Raw genomic sequence first — 20,126 nt, 5'->3', positions numbered from 1 at the left:
ATGGAAATACGTTCACAACATATTGTTAAAGAAAAAGGTAAGTTATAAAACAGCATGTATACTATGTTCCTATTTATATAAAATGATTCACAATATCAGTCTTCTTCATCAGTTTGGGTATAAAAAGAGTCATATTTCTTTTATTGTTCAAATTATAAAAACCCCAATCTTATTCTGTTCAATTTAGGGAAAAATACAATTTTCCTTTTTGGGTCTCCTGCCCCAAGATTCCTCAGGGACATTCCTCAATGTCAGTTTTGTTGACCTTTTCACAGAACCAACTCTTGGTTTTGTTGATTTTTTTCCTACTGTTTTTCTATTCTCTATTTCATTTATCTCTGCTTTAATCATTATTTTCTTCCCTCTGCTAGCTTTTCCCAATCAACTTTTGACCTTTAGGGTATGTGAATTAGGGTTTTGTCTAAAAAATCATATTTATAAAATTTAGCTTTCTATTGGTGTAGATTTTAAAAATACCGATGTACATTTTTCCTATATAAAAAGCCAATTTCTTCAACAAGTTTAATTAAAAAGTCCTTCTGTTTCCCATGATTTGTGGTGAAATTTATAGCATTTAATAAGGATTAGATTCTGGGATATCCATTATATTTAATTGGCCCTTTTGAATTCATTTATTCTATTATCCATTAATGTACTTAAGAAATATTTATTGAGCACCTATTATAACCCAGACATTATTTTATGTCCTGGGGAAACAGACAAAAGTTTCTGACTACCACAGAGCTTACCTTAGGATAGGGAGATAGTGTAAAGCCTTAAAGGTCATTATAAAAATTTGGGCATTTACTAAAATAACAGTAACTGCTGACACATATCTTGCATTACTATTTGTCAGGCACTGTTAGAAGGGTTTTATCTAATCCTCTCAACAACCCTGTGAGATACTAACTACTAGTATCCCCCACTTTACAGATGAAGACACCATGGCACATACAGCTTAAGTAATTTGCCAAAGGTCAGGCAATTGATGAGTGACAAAGCTGGGATTCCAACCCAGTCAGCCTAATTCTGGAGCCTCTGCTCTTACACACTGTCCTGCACCACCTTTGAGTGGGATGGAAAACCATAGGAGAAGAACTATGACTGACCCACATGTCAGGTTTACTTAGGCTACTGTGTTGCAATTAGGTGGTAGGTGGGGCAAGAGTAGAAAAGAGAGACCAGTTAGGGCCTATTTCAACAGTGTAAATGAGAGATGATGGTGATTTGGATGATTTAGTAGCAATGGAGGAGGTAAGGAGGAGTCAGATTCTGGATTCATTGACAAATGGGCAGTGGAGTCTGAAAAAGAAGGAAGGATCATTGACGATTTCAAAGTTTTTATCCTGAATGACTTAAAGGACAGAGTTGCCACTTAATGAATGCAGAAGACTACTTAAAGAACAAATTAAGGAAAAAACTCCCTTAATCTTTTAGATGTCTTCTAAAAAAGGGATCTAAAGCGTCATGTTAGATGTCGTTAGACACTCAAATGAGATTGGAATAGACAGTTGTATATGTGAGTCTGGAGTTCAGAGGCAAAATCTGTCTACAAGATATAAATTTGAGCAACATTACCATATAAGCTTAAAAGACTATAATAAATCACCAAGGAAAAGAGAAAAGGGGAAAAAAGAAGTCCTAGGACTGATCCTGGTGTACTCCAACATCACTCCAGAGATGCAGAGGAAATGAACAAATATTAAGAAGGGTGGCCGGTGAAGGTGGAGTAAACCTGGAAGGTTACAAGTTTGTAGAAGCCAAGTGAATAGAAGTTTAGGGGAAGTAATCTGCTTTGTCAAATACTAATGATAGGTCAAGTTAGAAAAGATCTGAGAAACCACTACTGGAGTCACAACATAGAAGTCAGTAATCATCATGGAAAGAATGGTAAAAGATTGTTGGTTCAAGAGACAAAGACGGGAGAGCAATTGGAGATAGCAAGAACAGGCAACTCTTTCAAGTTTTGCTCTTAAGTGTAACAACTAAATGGGATGGGAGTTAGAGGTGGATGTGCAACCAACAAATAGAGGACTATTAAGATGTGAGAACTTGTAGAATGTTTGAGTGATGGGAAATATTCCAGAATGAATAAAAAATGGAGAGTTGTAATCTGTTTGAATAAGTGAGAGAGATTAGAATCTGGTTCTGAAGTGGTCACGAAGCACAAATATTTCATCCACAGTTAGAGAAGGCAATGGACATGAGCACAGGTGTGTTTAGCACTATTATTTGCTTTGTAAACTGATCATGTATTCAGCAACATTGCTACAAGATCTTATTCGTTATGATAATTGGGCTGTTGGTTTTCTTGTATTTCTTGTTGGTTTATGTAAATACTCTTAAATCTACAAAGAAAGACAGTTTTGTGTCTTGTCTTCTTTTTCAATTAATATGTTTCTGTGGTAGTCATTAGTAACATCCACCAATATTTCCATATCTTCCCTTTCTGGGTCCACGTTAGGATTTTAATTCCTGGGTCTTCTATTCTTGAGTGGAGCCATGTGACTATTTCTCACCAACTGAGTTTTGAGACAAGTGACATGTATCACTTTGGAACCAGAGCATTTAATTGTGGATACTAGACCCTGCCAAGTTGCCATGTTCCCTTGGATACAATAACTGGCAATGTTTAAGATGGTGGCTATTCCACCAGTCTGCTTCTCCGAGTGTTAATGAGCCCAGCCCTTCTGCCAACCCATAAAGAACATTAAGCATGAACAAGATATAAACTCTTGTGGTTTATATAATCTAGCCCATCCTGACTAATATGTCTCTTGTTTGTTTATCTTACCTGGTTGCATTGGTCAGTACTTCCAATACCATGATGAAGAGTAATGATGGAAGTGGAGATTTTTGTATTATTAAACACCACTAAGTAATGTTCACAGTAGATTTTTATTGAGTTAAGTAATTTTCCATTTATTTCTAGTGGTCCAGATTTTTTAAAATCACAAATAGTAATTGGATACTATGAAATACATTTTCTACTTCTATTCAGGTAACATGATTTTTCTTCTTTAATCCATTAGTGTAGTAAATCTTTGTTATTAAATCATATTTGAATTCCTGGAATAAGCCCTACTTTATCATGATATGTTACATTGTTAGACCTAATTAATCTTATTTGCATTATAGCACTTATATTTCTAAGTGCAAGAGGCCTAAAATTTTCTTTTTCATATCATTTTCATGTTTGGAAGAATGGTTTTTCTAGCCAATTATACTATGAATTGAGCATATGTCTCTCTGTTTTCTGGAAAAATAATTAGTGGAGTAGGAATTATCTGTTCCTTGATAATCAGATAAAACTCAACAGAAAAATTATTTATTTTAGTATTTTTTAATGGTTATTTAAACTTTTGGTTTGATTAATGTTCTCTACTATTTTTACCCAATTTCATTAATTTCTGCAGTTGTCTTTATTATTGTGGATCAACTGAGTTAAACATTAATTAAATGCCTGGGTCAATGTTACATATAAAAATTACTGTCATAATTTTAATTTTCTTCTTTATTTCTTACTTGGGCTTAACTCTTTTGTACATTGTTAATTCTTTTTATAGGTGAACAATCAGTTCATTTGACTTTAGTTTTTACTGTAGTAAGTGTTTTAAAGCTATAAATTTTCCACTGAATACCACCTTTAACTACATTCCATAAATTTTGTCAAGTAACAATTTTATATTTGTTCTAGTTATGAATTTATTGCTAATGATTTATGAATAATACTTCATAGTTATTCTAATTATGAAATATCGACACAAGAGTATTTAAGAGTATGATTTTAGCTTCTAAACATGTGCCAATTTTTTAGCGTTCCTTTTGTTATTGACTTCTAATCTGATTGAATTATTTTCTGTAGTGTTGATTTTTTATTTATTGAAACTTCTTTGCCACATAGTATTTATACAGTTTTGTGAATGTTTTATGAGCATTCAACAATACTAAAAATTTTCCATGTATATTTTATATTTCTATTTCTGTATAAATCTATTAACCTGGGTATATTAACTATGTTATTCAAATCTTTTTCCTAATGCAATGTATATTCCACAATGATTCACATTCAGTGGGTCACGGTCAAACTCCAATAGGCATAGAAAGGAAGGTGACTAAACAGAGTATTGAATAAATTTGTCTAGTACCTACTCACCCCATAGCATCTTCAGATTTGAGTTCAGGGTAGGAAGCCAGCAGCAGCACACGGAGTTCATCCATTTGTCAATAACAACACTCAGCAAGTCCTTGTTACTTGTCACCTGTTTCAGAGTAAGGAGTGTCTTTAGTGCAATACCATGCCGTTTCTCCACTCTGGGGCTTTGCTCCATTAATTATCCCCCTTTTTTTCTTTGCGTCATAATTCTCTCTACTGGCTTCATCTCTTCAGCCAAAAACCAAGTTCAATATCCCTCCATCCACCTTTTTTGTTCCTTTCCTTTCCTCTGGCACTTCATTAAATGATTTTTTAATGACTGACTCCACCACGTCACCTCTAGTACCTCGTATGTGGGCTACAGCCATGAGATGGGGCAATGACAAAACAAGGGTAGAATCAGCCTCTAATGAGATACTGCAATAGTCCAGGTGGAAGTGAAAGGGAATTTGGATTGATATGGCAGCAGTGAGGATGGAGGAAAGGCTTAAAGGTCAGAAGAAAGAATTAGAATTTAGACAGTGGAAAGAAAGGTGTGAAATACTCATCTCAGAAAGTGAGCATTGCTGAAGACAGCGAAATAGGATTTTGCAGCAGTGTTGTGTACCCACTTGAGTTTGACGAACATGAATTTATCAATACAGCAATCTGCCCCGTTGTATGATTTCCTCTAAAAATCTCAAATGCATGGATACTGTCAATCATGAAATTAGTAAATGATTTGGGAACCCATGATTTGCTAGCCATCTCTTGTAGATTGATCTTCTTAAATTAGTGTTGGATTTACTTATTTCTTTGCAGAAATATGTGCAACGGTTATCTATCCATTGCCTACAAAATAAAATCTACATATCTCTTAGCCAGGCATTCAAGTTCTCTCCATAATCTGACCAAAATAAAAATGTTCAGCTTTACCTTCTCTAAAATTGTCTGTGCACTTGACTTGTTAGTTAGTCAATATATCACATGGTAATGTAAGGACAAGGGATCTTTTGTTTTGCTTTATTTTCTTCCAGAGTTCATCATCTCCCTTTCTTTTAGCAACTGCACTTAGATTTTCCTTTGGGAAATGACTTCTTCTAGACTTTTAATCCATACAGTTCTGGAAGAGCACCCTTTTGGTGAGAGGGATGCATAAATAACCAAGACCAGCACACAGTAATTGGCTCAGGAAGCAAATATGTCACTAAAGCCATGAAAATTAGAATCCATGAGCATCAATCCTGAACTGTTTCTGGAAACACGGAGGAGGACAAACAACCTCCTAACTGGTGGTGGTAAATGGGCAGAATGTAATTCTGAAACTTCTAGGGGCAATCTGGCCCACGTGAAGAGGACCTTGCTGAGAATTAAGCCGACAGAAGAAGGAAATTCCAGAATAAAGAAGGGAATATTCTTGATAACATCATTTGCATTCTGTGACAGCCATGCCAAAAGGTGAACTCTTGGGTTTTTAAATTATGTCACTAATGAACCCCCTTTGTTTCTGTAAGTTTGGGTTTGATATTTGAATCCTAAATGTTCTATAACCTGTACAAGTAGCCACCTGCAACACTGTCTCCCAGCTCCAGACCTCTGAGGCATCCACTGTATATAGCACTATTTCAATATTTAGGACAAAGTGGGTTATATGGTCATTTACATGGTTATGGACATTTCCCGCCTCTCCATCTAATAGCAGGTTATTTGAGGGCAGTTTATTGTAGACCCTAAATCCAGACTTCCTATGATTTAAATCATGGCTCTGCCTCTTACTGGCTGAGAGACATTGAGCAAGTGTTTCACCTTTTTGTGTTTCTGATTCATCAGCCATAAGATGGGAATTTGAACAGTAACACCTGAAAAACAAAACAAGCAAACAAATAAAAGAATGGAAGCACCACAGAGTTGTCGTAAGCAGTTAATATATGGAAAGCCCTCAGAAAAGTATCTGGCACATAACAAGTAAGCTCTACGGGAGTGTGAGCTATTTTTGTTACAATTATTTTCACAATGATGATGATGATCACTATTATTATTTGCAACCCCGTTGCCTACTGCAGTGCCCTTCAATTATAAAGAGCGTATCATTCTTAATTATTGTATAAGTGGATTTTAATGTAGTATTTGTTTGCCTGATCCTGCAGTTTTAACATGGATCAAACTACCAATGCATCAGAAGGTAGCCCCTGTCATCTCAGCTCAGAATACTGTAAAAGTCCAAATCTTCCTGCCTCATTCCTGCTACTACCAGCACCTTCCCCTCCATCCCTGCCTATACTCAGTTCCTGCCCTTTTAGTTTCATCTTTCTTGCCCAGCATCCAATAGGTGCTAGAACTTGATGATAGATAGATTTCTCCTTGGTCATTTTTGGGTATCAATCCTCTGTCTTCCATCTGATTCTCCATCTTACAGTGGTTTCTCTGCATTACCACACCCTGGCCTTCTACCTGGAGGATCAGCTAACACTTAACAAAGAACAGCCACTCCACTTTAAGGCTTTAGAACATACTCTAATCAGGATTCAGTATACAATCCCCAAGACACAGGAAGTAGCTAATACTATGTATTTCAAAGGGTTAAGTATAAAAATATATCTTCTCTTCAACTAAAAATTCCCAAGTCTCTTTCCCTACAAGTTAAAGGAGAATTTCTAGGTTAGGGAGCTCCATTCCATGTCAGCAGTAGTCAGTCTCATAAGTAGGATTAGAATGAAGATGGGGTCACATTGGTCACTTCCAACCTAAGGGTAGGAAGCCAGCAGCAGCACACGGAGTTCATCCATTTGTCAATAACAACACTCAGCAAGTCCTTGTTACTTGTCACCTGTTTCAGACAGGAAGGAAGGAAGAGGGGCCAGTGAGTTTCCAGATCATGAGGACTACTGAGTCTACTTAAAGAATGCAAGACATATTTATGACCTGGCCATTTTGAGATTTCAACACCATCGCCAGCCTGGATGCAGAAGAAACTGCCATCATTCAGAATGTTACCTGAAGCAAAGTGTGGGGTAAATTAGCAAAAGGCACAAAACCCATGAAAAACACCTATGATTTAAACATGAGACGTTTCCAATGTACTAAATTTGAAATGATGTGCTTATCCGTGGTCCTGCTGGAGGAAATAAAATGTTCAGCTTGCGAAATGAAGAAAGGAAACATATCAATGTTTTGTTCATCATGCTGGAAGAAATGGAATTATCTGAACCATGTAAATTCAAAATGTACCCACTTTAAAAAAGCACATTTGCTATATCTGGAATACAATTTGAGAACTTAGAATTTCAAACTCTTAGAAATTCAATAGTGAAAATTTTAAGGCAATTTCTAGTTTTCATACAACAAATATCTATAAGTTGCACTTTTGTACGTGAACACACTCAGTAGAAAACTTTTACGTGGCTCGCTACAAAAATTATCACAGGTCAAATCAAATCTCGTGAAAAGTTATATGATAACAGAGGGTGTCCTAACATGACACTGCATGTAATGTTGATTTTTCTCCCACCTAAAATGAAGTAAGAAGGCACATATACCATGTTAAATATTGAAAAGAAACTAATATTTATTTTAAAGGGAAATATTAGCATGTTCATTAGATTTTAATGTAGCATTTTTCCTACGTTATTTTCCCTAGAAGCTGATCCTGAAATGAAAGTTCATATGTAAGTGATGTATCAAGGAAATCTCATTAGCAAAACCAATAAAAGACTGAAGGAAGCAAGACAGTGAAGGGAACGAAGCCAAATGAGGGTGTGATCTCAAACAAAGTCCCACACAGGGTAGCCTCAGCTTGATCCCAAGGAAAACTCTGGAGAGGAAATTACCCCTCAGAGTTATCTGAGTCCAGGGAACTGGGCTTTCAAACTCCCACATCCATTGGAAAAGGGTCATCGATATAGGATCAGCCCAGAAGGCCATAATTTCCCATGTGCTCAGTCAAAGAAGGCTCCAGTAGACTGAAGAACCTTCTCCCCAAAATTGCCATAGTCGATGGAATGATGGGAATAAAAGCATATTAGAGTCTGGGGATACACAGGAACAGGAAAAGAGATATTAGGGAATATGGATATAGCTCTGACATTTACTACTTGGTTCTTTAATAATGTTCATTTATATAAGTAATACTTCATACCATTATTAACTTTATTATTTTAAAATACAGCAAGACACACTTTGCACAACTCAAACAAAGATACCTTCCCAATATGAATGGATACAGTTAATTGCTATATAGGTCAACTCAAACGAACAAGTCTTCATTCTGTGATACACCATTTTTATTTACACAGTCATTCAAAAGTATTCATTTATTGGCCACCATGGAGAGAGCCCATTTAACGTTGTTGTTAATAACTTTGCAGTCACAAAGAACTTGCTTTGAATCCTGGCTCTACTGGTTACCAACTCCATGATTTGGAGCAAATGACTAAGTTCTCTAAGTCCCTGTTTACACATGTGTAAACTGGGGACAATCATATTTAAGGATTAAGTGAGATAATGCATGTAACTGATTTTGCATCGTGTCTGGTATGTGGTAAGTGCTCAATGACACTTAATATAACAATGAAAATTATGATGATAATGTACAGGCAGGGTGATAACATCTGTGTATGGGATAGTATACTTGAAAGAAAAATAAGATATGGTTCCTGCCTTAAAGAGCTTAAGATCTTAGAAGGCAAGTCATGAATAAATATTTAGCATAGAAAAGATAATATGAGAGAACAACATATGATTGATACTGATACTTAAAAAAAGACGCCCCACCTCTACTCTCCCCTCCTCCCTAATGTGTTCTCCACACTGACACTGGAGTTCTCTAATACACAGCTTTAATCATGACATTCTCTCTCCTTTAATTGTCAGACTCCCTTTTACCTACATAAAACCGGGCAGGTTCCATAGCATTAACCTATGATCTGTGCATTCCCCATCCCCTGCAATCTACTACAGTTCAAATCTTTCACTTCATCCTACTGTTCATTCTTCATCCGAGAACTATTAAGAAGATGTAGTATTTTTCTACATCTGTGTCACCACTCAAGTAGTTTCATCCATGTGGAATATCTTACCTTCTTAGTGTTGAAATTTCTCCATCCTTAGATGTCCAACCCAAGTGTCACCTCCTGTATAAAGCTTCCCCATCTGTCCCTTTTAAATTACTTCTACCCTGTCCATGTTCTTTTAGTAGATAGTTTTACTACTTAATGGTTTTTACACTTAATCATGTACTAGTAGATTGTATAAAGGAAAATGGCTGGGGAGAAGATGTTATGCACTGACACTGGGTCAGCCACTCAGCAATGACCACCAGAATGTTGGTCTTTGCACTAGACTGTAAGTTACTTGAGGCCATGGATGACCTCTAAGATACCACAGAGGAGTTACAAAGAAAGGAAGAAAATCATCGTGGAAATAAAGTAGTGGAAATACACAATGTAGTGCAAATAAAGGGAAGATAATTTCAAGAAAGTATACAAGGGAATTGGTGTCAAATATTTCTGAGAAGTCAAGGAAAACAGTGAATGAAAGAGACTTGCACAGGTTAGGGCTTAGTTAATTTGGAAAATGCAATTCTCCAAACAAACCATACTTATATAAATATAATATATATATTTAATTTATATAATTTATATATTAAATTTATGTCTATGTATAGATATAGGAGGGAATAAATAGTGAAAATATGGAACTAGCAGTGTACTTTTATCCACATACAAATAAAAGCTATGAGACATGGTAGCTGGTGGTGGGAGGTTGACATTTATGTCATGAGAAAGAAATTTGTGTGTTTTTTTAAAAACTGTTTTTGTTAAAGGATAAGGGGAAATGATTCATTTAAGAGGGAAATATTAAAAGTGCTAGAAAGAAGAATAATTTGAGAAGGAACTGTTGTTTTTTTTTAACTCCAAATTTTACTCTATAATTAATTGGTGTATCTGCCTAATTCTTACAATTCTACAATACAGAAATTAAAAACTCCAGCTTGACCTTTTTGCACTGTATCATTTTTCCATTACGTAGGTAGATTCATGTATTTGAATTGTAACAGCAATTCTTTGTCCACTGCTCCATTCTTAGGGACATTCCCAACTGGTTCAATACAGAACTAACTGGGTCTGCAAGGTTGATGTTCTCCGTTCAAGCACCTCAGCCCACACAAGGTGGCCAGATTCCCCAGCCTGTTAGCAGAAGCTTCTGGATGTTCAGGGCTGCTGGAGAGCAGCTTGTCTGTCCATGGGAGGTGAGTTGGCAGGTGTCCACACTGGGTGGTGTGCTTACTGGGAGTCATTTCCAGATCAAGGGCCTTTCCTTTCCCTCCCACTCTGGGGATCTTAGTCTCTTCCTCCAGTTCTTTCCCTCCAGAGTCACCACTCTGCCCTTCTTTTACCTCTCCCCCGCCCCAAGGCCTCAATCTTCTGATCTATAATAAAAAATTGACCCACGAATCTTTGTTTAGCATTCAAGTCAGTGGTTACTTTTAATCTTTTTTCAGCATTGGTGTGGGCTGAAGGGGGAAAAAAGAACCCTCAAAAGACACAGAGAACAGATTGCTGGTTGCCAGAGGTGGGGATGGGGGATGAGCAAAATGGATGAAGGGGGTCAAAAGGTACAAATTTGCAGTTACAGAATGAATAAGCCATGGGGATGTAATGCACCACATGGTGACTATCCTTAATACTACTGTTTGCATATCTGAAAGTAGCTTGGAGAGCAGCTCTTATAAGTTCTCATCACAAGGAAAAATTCTGTTAACTATGGATGGTGACAGATGTGAACTGGACTTATTGTGATCATTTTGCAATATATACAAATATCAAATCATTACACTGTACATCTGAAATCAATATAATGTTATGTCATTTATACCTCAATAATTAAAAAAAAAGAACACTCAAGATACTAGAGAGACCAAAAGAGTAGGAAAATATATTAAAAACAGATTAATGACCTGAAGCATCATTTTGACATGTCATCACATAGATTAATAATATAATGTCTAACTTTACTGAGTGCTACTGGTCTTATATATAAGACTTATGTAATCATAAGCCTTGGGCAAATCAATGAGAGAAGTACAATTATTTTTGCTATTTTATAGGTAAGAAAACCGAAGCACAGAGAAGTTAAATATTCTGCCCAAGGTTACTCAGTGAAGAAGTGTTAGAACTGGAATTTTGAGTCTAGACTGTCTAGTTCCGGAGTCTATACTGTCAGTCATCCCACCATCCTTCAGGGATATATTAGTTTTGCTGAAGTACGGTTTCTCCTAACACAATACTTTTGTATATTTCAAATATATATATATATATATATATATATATATAATTTGGGCTTCTCTGGTGGCGCAGTGGTTAAGAATCCGCCTGCCAATGCAGGAGACGTGGGTTCAAGCCCTGGTCCGGGAAGATCCCACATGCCACGGAGCAACTAAGCGCGTGCACCACAACTACTGAGCCTGCACTCTAGAGCCCACATGCCACAACTACTGAGCATGCGTGCCACAATTACTGAAGCCCACGCACCTAGAGCCTGTGCTCCACAACAAGAGAAGCCACTGCAATGAGAAGCCTGTGCACTGCAAGGAACAGTAGCCCCAGTTTGCCGCGACTAGAGAAAGCCTGTGCGCAGCAAAGAAGACCCAATGCGGCAAAAAATAAAAATAAATTAATTAAAAAAAATTTTAAATACATATAATTTTATATTATTACTTTGTAGACAAAGATTATTTCATACAAGTCAGTGAATTAAAAATTAAGATTTTTGGTTCCTATATTGGTCCAACTACAAAAGTACACAGTATAATTGTTGCTGTCTAGTGAATGTAATCACATAGAGAATATTTTCTGTAAGATTCTGAGTGGAGCAACACTAACTAGTATATTAATTACTTTGATTTACATTAATGATTTATAAAACCACATATAACGTGCCATGGAAGTGTGTAGGGGGTTTAGATGTATGGAGAAATGTGGGAACTGACAAAATAGACTTGTCTCAGTTGTATGATTTCAATTTAGCTTTTAAATAAGTGCTTTCCACATTGCTTGAGTAACTAGAAAACCACCTGCAGATATATAGTGTAGTTCTGTCATATAGGTTCTCAGGTAGGTAATTATAGTTTACCTCCATACACATATTATGAATATTCTCAACATCAAAGTGAAGCCTTCCTAAGAAAATCATTTATGGATACAAATAGAAGAGTTCCTATGGAAATATTAAAAACTGGTAATTATCTCTTGGTTTCCCAAAGAATTTCTGTATACAATTCATTCCCCTTAATGTTGGCAGAATATAAAACAGTAGTTCTCAGTCTCTTGTTCGCTCATTCAAAGCAGCTTATTGTGTCTTCAAAATGTAGATTTCTGGACACTCCCAGAGATTCTGATTCATTAGATCTTGTGGGGCAGAGGGGGGAGGTTTAGAGTCTGTACGTTAAACAAGCCCCCTCTGGGAATTCTGATGCACATGATCAGCCCACCATACTCTGAGAAACACAGATCAAAGTATGTCAGAGCAACGTATGGCTGTGTCCTGACATGGATGCTTTGCTCAGGGAGCACCTGGACAGAAGGCCATGTACCCAGTTCTGCCTACTAGGCAGATCAGCCACTTACTGATGGGTGAGTTTGTGAGTACAGAGTTGAGGCACCTCCCTCAACCACTGCTGAAGGATTCAATGACAAGATTTTGGAAACCAACACAAAAATTAGTTAAGAAGGACTGAACCTGGAATATAGAATGAACTACTTGCTATTTATTCAACAGTTAATGTAAGAAAACATGTATACATCAGATTTTAGGAGCTGTCATTAATTCCTATCCTTCCTCATTTAAGGACTAATGAAAATTGTATCCAGGTGAGGTTGGGGTCATGTTTTTGTCCTATTACTGCACAAATCATCCCCTTTGTCTTGCTATCATGGAATCTGCCAATTCTCATCTTGTCTCATAGGTGTTAATGTTGATTCTGCCATTTGCTAATGTAAAAATACTTTTAGACTATCTTAATTGTTCATTAAGGTCCTCACCAACTATGTATCTGTAACTTTGGTTATTCATATTTTTCTTAGCTACTGCACAGATCTGTGTAGAATTAAAATGTGTTTATCTTTCAACTTGGTGAACATGTTAGCCATGTCCAGTTGTGACAGCCTGGGAACAGGTATAATCTTTGTTATGACAAAGTGAGGATGATAGAAACAGCTTCACCTTCTCACAGGAAAAGAAAGGCTGCTAAACTGAGTGATGTCTGAAACAGTTTCCATCAATGGACAGAAAGTTTCTACTTTAGTATGTGGCAATTCAATGCCCAATTGGATGCTGCCATTTAAACATAGCATTCCCTCCTCCTGTGGGTTTTATGAGCTGAGTTAACGTTACCATGTTGGTTCTTTTGTGACACAGAGTTGCATCAAAATCTGCTTGTCGGGGTTGCTGTTTGTGATGGAAAAGATGTTTTTAGTGTTTTAGGAGAGTTGGGATTTTACATATTAGATTTTTTAGGTGGGGATATACCATCATATAGGTGAGGTTTTCAACATACCGAGACCTGCAGAGACACAGTGGATATTTTCAATCATTTTTTCCAGTAATAATTTAATTTCCTAGGAAAATAATCACAGGAAAAAAATCTTTCTCTATATCCTTCATTGTATAGTTTTTAATGCTAAAAATTTTAATTCATAAACGGTGCTAAAAGGAAGAGTCAGACAGTTACACTTGTGCATCTACCACAGGCATCGAGTGTCCAAGGCACGTCAGGTAAATTGTGCCCAGAGGAGGACCCTTAAGTAACCTGTATCGCAGGAACTGCAGTGTGTGTGATGGGGCACGAGGTAAAAAATCTGCACCTGAAAGCCTCTCTGGGAAGTTTCTGCTGCCAATCAAAGAATTGCCGTGTTTCAGAAAGGACAGCCTCTTCAATAAGTGGTGCTGGGAAAACTGCACAGGTACATGTAAAAGTATGAGATTAGATCACCCCCTAACACCATACACAAAAATAAGCTCAAAATGGATTAAAGATCTAAATGTAAGGCCAGAAACTATCAAACTCTTAGAGGAAAACATAGGCAGAACACTGTATGACGTAAATCACAGCAAGATCCTTTTTGATCCACCTCCTAGAGAAATGGAAATAAAAACAAAAATAAACAAATGGGACCTAATGAAACTTCAAAGATTTTGCACAGCAAAGGAAACCATAAACAAGACCAAAAGACAAGCCTCAAAATGGGAGAAAATATTTGCAAATGAAGCAACTGACAAAGCATTAATCTCCAAAATTTACAAGCAGCTCATGCAGCTCAATAACAAACACAAACAACCCCATCCAAAAATGGGCAGAAGACCTAAATAGACATTTCTCCAAAGATATACAGACTGCCAACAAACACATGAAAGAATGCTCAACGTCATTAATCATTAGAGAAATGCAAATCAAAACTACAATGAGATATCATCTCACACCAGTCAGAATGGCCATCATCAAAAAAATCTCGAAACAATAAATGCTGGAGAGGGTGTGGAGAAAAGGCAACACTCCTGCACTGCTGGTGGGAATGTGAATTGGTACAGCCACTATGGAGAACAGTATGGAGGTTCCTTAAAAAATTACAAATAGAACTAGCATATGACCCAGCAATCCCACTACTGGGCATATACCCAGAGAAAACCATAATTCAAAAAGAGTCATGTACCAAAATGTTCATTGCAGCTCTATTTACAATAGCCGGGAGATGGAAACAACCGTTCATCATCGGATGAATGGTTAAAGAAGATGTGGCACATATATACAATGGAATATTACTCAGCCATAAAAAGAAAAGAAATTGAGCTATTTGTAATGAGGTGGATGACCTAGAGTCTGTCATACAGAGTGAAGTAAGTCAGAAAGAGAAAGACAAATACCGTATGCTAACACATATATATGGAATTTAAGAAAAAAAATGTCACGAAGAACCTGGGTGTAAGTAATAAAGACACAGACTTACTAGAGAAAGGACTTGAGGATATTGGGAGGGGGAAGGGTAAGCTGTGACAAAGTGAGAGAGTGGCATGGACATATATACACTACCAAACGTAAGGTAGATAGCTAGTGGGAAGCAGCCGCATAGCACAGGGAGATCAGCTCGGTGCTTTGTGACCACCTAGAGGGATGGGATAGGGAGGGTGGGAGGGAGGGAGATGCCAGAGGGAAGAGATATGGGGACATATGTATATGTATAACTGATTCACTCTGTTATAAAGCAGAAACTAACACACCATTGTAAAGCAATTATACTCCAATAAAGATGTTAAAAAAAAAAAAAAAAAGTAGGGGGAGAAATCTGCCATCCTAAGCACAAAGAAAGCAAAATAAAATCTGGCTTCCCCATGAAGGTTAAGTTTTTTAACAAGCAAAAAATAGGAGAAGAGCAACTCTCTGCATTCTGCTTTAACATAAGTTCATTCTAGTTACATTCTGGTGACAGAACTTCAGAAGCAGCTGTCTTGCTTCTTTTTTTGTTGCTGTTTTTTCCCCTCTGATATATATCATCATTTCTCATGTTCTTCACAGTCTCCATTTTTGAGGTATCTACGAATTCTCAAGATTCTAAAGCTTTTGTCCTGCCCACTTCGGTGAAATCTGGGGGTAAGTTTTTGCTTTTTCCTCAAAATTTCTTTGCCCAGTTAAAACTCTAAGAAGCAACCAGCATTTGCATTTTTTTTTTTTTTTGCAGTACGCGGGCCTCTCACCGTTGTGGCCTCTCCTGTTGCGGAGCACAGTCTCCAGACACGCAGGCTCAGCGGCCATTGCTCACGGGCCCAGCCGCTCCGCGGCACATGGGATCCTTCCCGGACCGGGGCACGAACCCGTGTCCCCTGCATCAGCAGGTGGACTCGCAACCACTGCGCCACCAGGGAAGCCCCAGCATTTGCATTTTTAATAGTTACTTTCAATACAAAGAAACGTGTCAGCTTGATTAAACTAAAGACAAAGTTGAAAGTTTTTCCCAAAAAATAAGTTTGAAAGGTCAATGGGATATTGGTTCATTAATTGGAACAAATACCATAGTAATGTTAAGATATTAACACAAAGGAGAACTGGGTGTGGGTATAAAGGTACTCTCTGTACTATCCTTGAAATTTGTCTTAAATCTAAAATTATTCTCACAAAATATATGTTTTTAAAAAACTCAGTGGTCACAAAGAGCAGAGAGGTAAGAATTGTGAGACTTACAGATTATCTAGTCCAACCAACTGCTAAGCACTGAACCCTTTTTATCAACATCACCTATAAAGGTTCATCCAGCCTAAATACAACTGAATTGCATTTTAATCAGAAATCTCTCTAAGCCAAGGGAACTCAAAAAGGATATTTTTGGAGACCCCTTAGAGAAAGTTCTTCCCTTTACTGAGTCTAAGGTTGTCTCTCTGCACCTTCCGTTTTGGAGCTTTCTTTGGGGTCCTCATAGGCCACTAGGTCAAGGACAGGGGCTCCTCCATCTCATACTCTCAGCTCAATGCTTGTTGAATATAAAACAAATCTAACCCCTTGTATTAGTTTTCTAGCTACCGTAACAAAATACCACACACTAGGTGGCTGTAACAACAGCAATATGTTTTCTCACAGTTCTGGAGGCTGGGGTTCAAGATCAAGGTGTTGGCAGGTTTGGTTTCTCCTGAGACCTCTCTCCTGGGTTTGCAGAGGCAACCTTCTTGCTGTGTCCTTTTCTCTGTGTACACACCCCCAGAGTCTCTTCTTATAAAGACACCAGTTCTACTGGCTTAGAGCCCCATCCTATGACCTCACTTCACATTCATTACCTCTTTAAAGGCCTATTTCCAAACACAGTCACTTTGGAGGTTAGGGCTTCACCATATGAATTTGGGGGGAAAACCATTCAGTCCATAATACTCCATTTAAGTGTTAAAGCCCTTCAAGTATTGGAAAATTTCAATGAGGTACCACAGGATACTAGTTAGGAGTGTGGACCAGTTAGTCCACCTGGGTTCAAATCTCAGTTCAGGCACTACTTAGTAACATGGCTAACCTTGGGCAGCCATTTAATCTCAGGGAGTCTTCATTGTCTTACATGGAAAATGAGAATAATAATGGCAATTACTCAATTAGTATTGTGAAGCTTGCATTCACAGTTCATGTATAGCACTTAACAGTATCTAGCACATGGTAGGGCTTTACTTAATACTAACAATGATAATAATCTCTCTTGATCTTCCTGTGAACCAAGAAACACTTACTTTCTATTTGATGTGGTTTCAGTCCCCTTAACCCTAACTGTGTATCTTCCAAGGGATCGCCTAGTTGTCCCTGTACATGGGTTAGACTAAGCCTATCATTTCCAGGGGGTTGCGAACAATATCCTGATACTAGAAGCTAAGAGCCCATTTACTCTTTTGGCACTTAGATCACAATACATTCATATAAAGGTGTCCAGTAAAACCCTCGAGTTTTGTTGACTCCTGAGTCTTTTTCTTTGGAGATTTCTGCCAAACCAGGTCTCACTCTCACCTATTTGGAAAGGTCAGTTCCCCCTGACAAAAGTCATAATTATATATTCATTCATATTAAATTTTACCTTGTTAGCATCTATATCTTTAGCTCATTACCTTTGTGTTTACAAATCATCTCACTTCTTCTTTTTTTTTTTTTTTTTTGGCAGTACGCAGGCCTCTCACTGTTGTGGCCTCTCCCGTTGCGGAGCACAGGCTCCAGACGCGCAGGCTCAGCGGCCATGGCTCACGGGCCCAGCCGCTCCGCGGCATGTGGGATCCTCCCGGACCGGGGCACGAACCCGTGTCCCCTGCATCGGCAGGCGGACGCTCAACCACTGTGCCACCAGGGAAGCCTTCATCTCACTTCTTATAAATAATATGTTTAAGATTTTTCTCTAGATCCATCCAAGTTTATTGATTTGTGTAGAGAAACAGCTCTGCCCTGGTGACCCTGCAAGTACCTGTATAAGCAAAGCTTGAACTGCAGCTTACCTGAGTCCTGGCAGAACACCATCCTGGAATGGAGAGAGGTTTGCAGGTCTCTAAGGAGCTGCTATGATGCCATCTCCCACTTCCCTCCTTACCTCCCTGAAAGGATGCTATCAGACAGATTCTCATCATCTCCTAGGTTCTGACGAAGCACAGGCAACTTAGCAATGTGACATCCCACAACTAATGTTGGAATCATTGCCCCCTCCTATTTTTGGTGCATGGGACAAGGACTCGGGAGCCAGCATCCTGACTTACTACTCTTCTCTCCACTGTCTGTAACAGATTAACTAAACCTCATTGTATCTCAACTGTTTGATTAGTCAGATCTTGGCTTTGCCTTGTCTTCTACGTGTGGGTGAGCTTGACAGTGTGTGGAAGCTTCTCATTTTTTAAATATCAGAAATAAACTTACCCAACTCAGATTCTTCCTGAATCTTCTATTCCTCATAATTCCTCAAACAGCAGTTTGATGGTTTCACTTGCAATTTTTCAGTAGCCTGCGTTGCAAGTCACTGCAGCCAGGATGCTATAATTTATATCAGCTGGTGGTTGCTAGTTGCTTCCTTATCTTTTCATCCATTTGAACTTCATTTCACTCTTATCCAAGTTCATTTCACACCATATAGCCTTTGTTGCCTATGCAAACTTCACCTGCCATTATTCCACCGAATATTTTAACTCTAGAGTTTCCCAACCTATGACTCCTGGATAAGCTTTTTTACACTGAGGTACACATTCATTCTTTTATCCAGACACTCACCAAGTGGTGACTAATAAGGGACACTAGGTCACCAAGTAAGGGGTTAACACTTACCTAAGGTCCTTAATAGGTGTCAGTTCTTTATGTATATGAACCTTTTTGAACTTCACTACAGGCTTATTTAGTATGTTCCATTATTGTTGTGTCCATTTTTATAGATCATTAAAATGACACTGCAAAAGGTTAAATATCTTCTAGTTATTACAAGATGCACAAAGCACGATTCCAGAGCTTCAGGGGCTCACAGTCCAGTTACTGTTGAGCCTGTGACATTTAGGTCACTGGTCCAGATGACCTTAACTGACATAGTAGTGAAGAGCTTCCTGAATTGGAGGCTAACAGGAGCAGAGGAAATGGTGCAACTGTGGGGAAACAGGAAAAAAAAAAAGATGATGAAAAATAGAGGAAGGGGACAAGAAATGTACCAATGAACAAAGGGCAACATCCGTGGTTATGGATTGAATTATGTCCCCCAACGAGACATGTTCAAGTCCTAACTCACCATACCTGTGAATATAACCTTAGGTGGAAATGCAAAAGGAGCTTTGCAGGTGTAATCAAGTTAAGATGAGGTCACACTTAATTAAAGTGAGCCCCAATCCCGTATGACTGGTGTCCTTATAAGACGAGAAAACACAGAGGAAGGAGAATGCCATGCGAAGACAGACACATAGGGAGAAGAGGGCCATGTGAAGACGGAGGCAGAAATTGGAGTTGTGCTGCCACAAGCCAAGGAGTGCAGGCTACCGGGAGTTGGAAGAGCCAGGAAAGATCTCCTCTCAGAGGCTTCAGAGGGACTCTGGTCCTGACGACACCTTGATTTTCAGGCTTCTAGTCTCCAAGCTGTGAGAGAACAGACGTCTGTTCAAACCAAACAAAAACAAACACCTTAGAGACTTCCCTGGTGGTCCAGTGGTAAAGAATCCGCCTTACAATGCAGGAGACCCAGTTTTGATCCCTGGTCAGGGAACTAAGATCCCACACACTGCAGGGCAACTAAGCCCATGGGCCACAACTACTGAGCTCACACACCTCAACTAAGAAACCCTCACTCCACAACTAGAGAGAAGCCCGTGTACCACAATGAAAGATTAGACAAATTTATCCAGAAAAATAAGTTTCTAAAAGCCATGTAAACCAAGAATTAATGAGTGCCCCAAATATAACCAAGTTCAGCCTTTAAAAAATGATGAAAATCAATGACATTATTATAAGGTACGTGGACAACAGAAA

This window comes from Orcinus orca, chromosome 4 (genome assembly GCF_937001465.1).
Source record: "Orcinus orca chromosome 4, mOrcOrc1.1, whole genome shotgun sequence".
Classification (NCBI taxonomy): Eukaryota; Metazoa; Chordata; class Mammalia; order Artiodactyla; family Delphinidae; genus Orcinus; species Orcinus orca.
This window is presented reverse-complemented; position numbering follows the sequence as displayed.